We start from the raw sequence: 7,337 nt of genomic DNA on the forward strand, positions 1-7,337 counted from the left end.
CCTCAAGCTCTAGCCACCACGGTGGCTCGAACTTTATAATATATATAAGATCCGTGGCATTTGGCATTTTACTACGTTGCTCTGATCCGCCCATGCTTTGCTACTTTGCTCCACACACTCTGCTAATTTGCTCCACACCCTCCTCTAGCTCTTTTCCACCCCTGCTCTACTTTGCTCCACACTCCCTCCTCCAACTCTCATCACTCATCTGCTCCCATGCTCATCTGCTGCTCACCCACTCATCTTTAGCATGCCTACTACCACCCCCCCTCGATGCTTCGTGATCCCAATGTTATCTTCCTTGTCATATAAGGTGATTGTGTTGCACTCACCTGGAGTAGAAATGCTAGCACTTGTGTTGCACTCACCTAGAGTAGAAATGATTGTGTTGCACTAGTGGAGACCCTTCATACCCACAGTCGATTCCCCACACATCTGAATGTCATCACCTTAGATGACATGCTCACAAAGGGCCTTTTTATGGAAGTGATGTATTGGTTCCCCCTAGATGTCAACGAAGGCCTCAATATTTTCAGAGCAGAGTACTCCCAACTTGCTAGGGAGGCCGTAATCTGAGTCCTAAAAATGTGTGTGGTCTTCAGTGTCTCCATCGTATCCTCCTTTGGCTCCCTAAATGTTTTTAATGCAATTAGAAGCTAGATTGATGGAAAATTGAGTTATACAAATTTCCTCTTGCTTAGACGAGGCTCTCAACAATGGTTGGATGTAATCTTTTGGGCTCTCAACGATCTTTTGGCTCACTAGATGTAATGTTTTGGTCTCTAGGGCATTTATGTAATCTCTTTTTGTTCAATTTAAGGTCTCAGTATGCACTTTTGTTAACTTTTATATTTGAATGGTTACGACCGCTACCTCTAATCTTTTGGCCTTTAAGGCTCTCAGAAATTGCTGAGTTTTTATAAATGTAAGATCCTCTGTTCAATTTTTGCTCGGTATAAGTTGATAATTTTTATATAACCTGTTATTGGCCATAGACGTACATTGTAATCTCTTTTTCACTCGATAAATTATACTTTTGCCCTCATTTATATTTACTGCAACAAGGACTAAAATACCAAGAAAGGACTGCAATTTCCTTGGTTTATGACCAAAATAGTGCTAAAATAACTCAATGACCCCACCGTTAAGGTTGCATGGAGATACATCTAAAAAAATACAATTAAACTTTCAAAAAAGGCAAATGATGATATGGCCCTTGAGGGATCCCCTCTAGGGACAAGGGCCATATCGATGTGCATTATATAATATCCAAGATGCCACTGGACAGAAATGGCATGTTGATATGGCCCTTGTCCCTAAAGGGGACCCTCAAGGCCCATATCGTCAATTGCATTTTGCTTGGTTGCATAACAGAATACATTTTCCTCAATACACAAATATATAACCCAAAGAACTAGTGCAATGGCTCTCATCGATCTCCTTCTATTTGCTAGCATGCTTGTCATCATAGACCTCCTCCTGTAATACGTAAAAATAGGTAATGGAGCTATAACTCCAAGAACCAGTGCAGTGGTCTCTCCAAGACAACCTTGAATTCTTGGCGATGATAGGTTGTCAGGCCAGAGGCCGTTGGCGATGCTCAAAATGATAGATTGCGTCTCATTATTATGCCAAAAACTAATGCGCTGGTCTCTCCAAGCTAGCCTATGATTTGCATGGGTTGCGGGCAAAGATGTGGCAAATGACTGCATGATGACAGGTGGTTTGCACCATGGCGGTGTTCAGAATGATAGATTGCATCTAATTACTATGCCAAGAACTAGCACGGTGGTCTCTCCAAGCCAACATTCATTTTTATGATCTTCATGGGTGTGGTGTCGAGGGACAGGTGGCAAAGCTGCGGGGCAAAAGGCTGTGCGATGATAAGTGATCAGACGGTGTAGATCACAGACTGCGCTGTGCAAAGCAGTGCAGAGATGCCATGTGTCGAGCTATGCGGTGTTCTGAACTAATAGATTGCATCTCATTATTACACCACTGCGCCTTCATGAAGTCGGGAAAATTTCCGACGAGAGTGCGGGCTCATGGGCAAAGGGATAGCTTGAAGCTAGTAGCTATGGTGGCAATGACCATTCCATGACTTTATTAAAAGTTCTCCTTGATGCCTTCCTTTGATACAGCTTTATTCAAGTGAGGGGAGGATTGGGTAGTAGCTACAAAGAGAAGGTGGTGGGAAGGGAGGTGGGGGGGGCACAATGGGTGAGTGAGAAGCAGAGTAAGGGCAAGCAAGCAACCAGAAGGAGAGGGGAGTGAGGAGCAAAAAGCATCCATGAGGAGGGGAGTGAGAGGTGAGCAAAGGTGACACAGGACTAAGAGAGCAAATGCAAGGAGAGGGGAGGGGGACGTGGAGTTGAGGTGAGGGGGGATGTCCCACAAGGTGGAAAGAAGGTAGGAGGGCTGAGAGAGGAGTCATACAAGGAGGGGTGGTGAGGGGAGGCGAGGCCATGCGAACAAAGGAGATGATGGGCAACCACAAGGAGGATGATGGGCAACCACAAGGAGATGTGAGGTTAGGGAGGATGATGGGAAACCACAAGGACATGTGAGGGGAGGATGATGGGCAACCACAAGGACATGTGAGGTTAGGGAGCAATGATAAGGAGAGGGTACGTGAGGGGGTTAACAATTCAATAGTTGCAAGGAGGGGAGGGCAAGGTGGAGCAAAGGTGAGGGGGGGTTGAGAGAGTAGTTGCTACAAGGAGGGGGTGAAGGTTATGAAGGGAGAGAGACTAGAGGGTCCATGAAGCTATTAGGGGAATCGAGAAAGGTAGAGAGAAGGGGGTGGCCAGATAGCTAGGAAGAGAAGACAAAGAATCCCAAGTTCCAGTGTGCTTTAGCCACTTTTGTCTTCTCCGTACCAAGGTACTATGAATTGTGCCATCAAGACCATACAAGCTTGGACCACTCTACTATGTCCCCACTCTCACTAGACAAGGCCCCTTAACCATCATCAACCTTTTTCACCCTTGAGCCTGAGATTGCCCAAGAGTTATTATTTTTGTTCCTCTACATAAAGAGTTAGGGGAGAGAACAAACCTACCAATGATGCATCGTGCCATTGTTCCTGATGATAATATAATGGGGGGAGAAGAGGAGAGGAATTGAGGGAGGGTTCAGAGGATCAGGGTCAAATCCATGGGAGAGCATATAGGAAGGAGATGAGGATTGAGATTTCCTGACAAAAAATCAAATGCTGCACTAGCCAAACACATTGTTAGCAATCTTCAAAGTTATAGGAGGAATACAATTGGCACTATGCATGCACTTCTCCACGCGGCGGCTAATCTTACCACCATTTAAGTAAGTAGAAGGGCTTTGACATGCCATCCTCCATGACCAATAGGTGTTCTCGCACATCCCTTAGGGTCCATTGTGATGTGACATCTCCCTCTTCAACATCAATAGACAAACTTACCCCCGTATTGTCTTCATCATTAGAGTCTAAGGGAAGCCACCCGCCATTTGTTTTCTTCCAGCGCCTATACTGAAAAGCTGAATACAACATTTGGCATGACAAATGGTATCTAATAACCACATTTTCTTTACATGTGTGACATTGAAACACATCACCCTTTTGGTCGCTTGACCTGGTTCCCCAATTCATCCCAAGTAAATCTTCAAGAGCATTTTCATCTACACGCTTGTAGGACCACATAGTTTTTGTTCTATGCATATGTATATTCTGAAATAAAGAAGCAAAAATGTGTAGAGGCATAAACCAAGATAACCTTGCCCATTTAGATCCAAATGTAAACTTCATGGCCATGCCCACATCCTTTGCAATCTTGTCCTTGTACGATTGTAATGTCCTCAAGTCCACATTGCTGCAATCCATGTCTTGAAGTTGTGGTGGTGCAATGGTTTGCAGATGGCCATGGCTTGATGATGTCGTTGGAGTGATGTATGTTGCATTATACCAATACACATTCTCCATTCGCAAGGAGGCCAACTTCTCCCCGGCATGCATTTGCTTACCTAAATCCTCATGAATCGCAGTGAACTTGCCTATGAATGATTCAACTAGTTCCCACTCCTCGAAGTCCGAAGGGAAAACATCTGCCACCATGAATAAGAGCTCTTAGAAACCAAACACAAAATTACAAATGGACTCATTACACTTACAGGTGAAAAAGGTACATGATAGAAAGGCTCATAGTGTGATGGTATTCTAGATTGATTGAATGATGGAGGAAGCCACATATCTTTTTCCATGTAAACATGTTGCACTTTTGTGAGCCATCCTTTCTTCCTAAACTTGAACTTCAAGATGTGCCCCTTCCACTCATGCAAGATGTTACCTCTCTTGCTCTTGGGAAGCTTATGTGTACATTTGGCCAATCCTTTCATCACTATCCAGTCAGTTAAGCTATAGGTGCAAGGGATTCACTTATCCAATGTATTTCTGGTGTTGTGGAAGACACAAGAGGTCATAGCATTGCGTGGTCTTGTAGCCTTGCTCCTCACCATGCTTGCAAAGGTTGCAATAGCAAGAATGGGACTCCTACACAGGGCAATGATATGGAGATTTGTAAATAAAAGCTACACTTTTATTCCTAGACATTAAAGGCACCCTAGGATCCAAACCTTGAGACTGAGCGGAGCGAGTCTCTAACCCGTCATAGATAGATATTTATTTATATTTTAATATTTAGTGTTTTGTGTGTGTGTGGAGTTTGGTTTAATGAAAGACAGCTGATTCTTAAATATTTGTGTGTGTGTGTGTGTGTGTGTTTGTATGTATGTATATGTTCTTTGCAAATGTTCTTAAAATTCCTCAAAGTTTGAGATTTATAAATGAAACCTTAAATTTTATTAAATGCAATCTATGATTGCAACCTTGAGACCCAGCGAAGTGGATCTCTAGCCTATTGTAGACGGGTTAAGTCACTCGTCCTTTCAAACAGAGATAAAGAACATGTAAATTGAGAGAGAGAGAGAGAGAGAGAGAGAGAGAGAGAGAGAGGGTGGGAGGCGACCAGCTGTTGTAGACGTGTCAGGTCACTCGGATACTTAAAAGTGATCATGATGTTTTCGAATTGAGAATTGAACATGTGGAGTGAGTAGCCAAAAATTAGTGTACTTTCAATATACCCTTAGGGCTCAAAAAGGCAAAAACAAAGTCCAATACACGATTGAATGTAAATTTTCCAAAGACCCGTTGGAGGGTCAAAAGAGCCAATACGGCAAGACTGATCCTGGTATGGGGTGTTGAATTGACACTTTTCTATGTTTGGGCATCAGTGGTTCTGGGGAAGGTGCTCGTCGTCACGAGGGCTGACGATCCACTGCCCCTGTGCATTCTTGACCAGGCCCTTGTTCATCTCCTGCCACCACGACGGGGGGATGAACACCTCAAGCTTCAAGAAATCGGAAGCCTTGTTCACCAGCGCGGGGCTTCTGTTGTTTGCGGACGCAAAGCCTTTACTAGGGCCATGGTAGCCATCCAGCAGGTGTAGCAGCGCCTCGAGGTTATGGTGCGAAGCAGGGTCGCTGGTGCGACGCAGGAAAGGCGATGCTTCTGCATCGAGATGGAGTACCACTCCAACGTGGTGATAAGCCCACGCCCAGCATTCAACAAGACGATGCAGCCACCCTATCGTAACTGTGGGAGAGCTCTCGTTGAAAATAATCCCAGGCACCTTCGGCACCCCGTCATGGCAGTTCACCACTCGCAGCACAGCCACCCCGAGCTCCGCCACCCTCTCCTTGAACGCCAGATTGCCCACTCTCGGCGCAGAGAACGAGAACACTGTTATCGGTACCTTGCTCCTCCACGTCCTGGCTCCCTCCGTTGCAATGTCGTAGGCGCTCAGCAGCGCCAACGCCCCCCCCAAACTGTGCCCCGTCACCGTTATGCTCACCTCCTCCCCTTCGTACTTCCTCAGTAACCTCTCCACCTCGCTCCTCAGCTGCTCCCTCGCACTCTCCTTATTGTACCTCGACTTCGCCTTGCTCGATACATACAGACTCCTGAACCCCTCCTCCACCTTCACCTCCTCCCTCCCCTCCTCGAACCCCGCTGCGGTCTGCACGTCCCATAAATCGTCCACCCATTCCGTTGCCGTCACCGTTCCCCTCCATGCCACCACTATATCTCGCCTCCCCAGCCTCTCCACCTCCTTCTCGTCGCTCGCTACCGCCACGTACCCCATCCAGTTGGAATCCCTGCTCCAGCGCTCCTCTTCCCTGTCGCTCCTCCGAAAGAAGTTTGGCAATTCCAAATCGGAGGTTGCGAACAGATACTTCGTCACCTCGTAGCCGCAGTCGCCCTTGTCCATTTTCTCCAGAAGCTTCGCTCTGTTATATTTGCAACTGCCACAGTAGATCGAATGCCTATCGAAGTCGAACGCGTCGTAGCAGATTTGTGCGAATTCTCCATATCTTATGATCTCGGATCTAAGGATTGGGTTTATTGAGTGTTCTAAGAGGCCCTTCCAATTATTTTCCCCCTGAATCTTCCTCCATATTTTCGACAGTTTCCCTTGGGCATCATCCGGCTCGGAAGAAACTTCGACTCTGCCTTCTCTGTCCTCTCTTCGGTCCAAAGACCTCTCTGTGTGCTCCTTCTCTACGGGAATGCTTAGAGATGACTGGGATTCTGCCAGGTCCACTGCAGAGCCGAAAGCCACTCCCGATCTTCCCTTAAAGTGCCCTGCTTTGGGTACTAGCTTCTGCCCCTGAAGCGAGCGCAAGGCGATTGACCTCGACGCAGTAAGAAGGGTCGGATCGTTCCATACTGTCTTGGAGAATGGCAAACCGTTCTGCAAGTTGGAAACCACGTCGTGCACAGACGTACGAGGGCCCTTAGGAGGAAGACGACCAACGACCGCAGCATCAGAGAACGAGATCATGGATAACCAACAAGGAGGAATGGAAGAAAGATGGGCAGAATAACCGTCACAGAGGGATGGAATTGTTAGGGAGAGTTTGCTTGGCTGTGAATGAATCTGGAAGATCCAAAGCGAGACACTCGTTTATAGACAGGCTGGCCAATTAGCTGTACCTCAGTGGACTAAGCTTCCTTTAAAAAAGGGCAAAAGTGTCATTGATTCGGTCAAGCCTGCGACATCTTCAATTTTAGATTTAAAATTTCAATTTTAATTAAACAAGTGCCATGGGCATAGTTTAAACTTTACGCCATTGGCTTGTAAATGTCAACAAGCCCCCTTTTCTGTCCACGAGTTAAGAGGCACGAAAAAGGGGGGGAGAAAACCGCCTTTTTCTCCTTGGGCGTTGGGAAGACCCACTAAAGAGGCATGAAAAAGAGGGGGGAAATGCTTACTTGTTTTAGCTTCTATAACCGTTGAAGTAGTCAA

The 7,337-nt window shown here is 46.2% G+C and overlaps 1 pseudogene; it reads right to left on the minus strand.

Moving 5' to 3' along the window:
• Positions 1–5,258: 5,258 nt before the first annotated feature.
• LOC147903889 (phospholipase A1-Igamma1, chloroplastic pseudogene) lies at positions 5,259–7,001 on the minus strand (annotated as a pseudogene).
• Between the last annotated feature and the right edge of the window lie 336 nt (positions 7,002–7,337).

The sequence above is a fragment of the Dipteris shenzhenensis genome, chromosome 3 (genome assembly GCF_047967505.1).
Source record: "Dipteris shenzhenensis isolate YYH24624 ecotype China chromosome 3, Dip_SZ_1.0, whole genome shotgun sequence".
Taxonomy (NCBI): Eukaryota; Viridiplantae; Streptophyta; class Polypodiopsida; order Gleicheniales; family Dipteridaceae; genus Dipteris; species Dipteris shenzhenensis.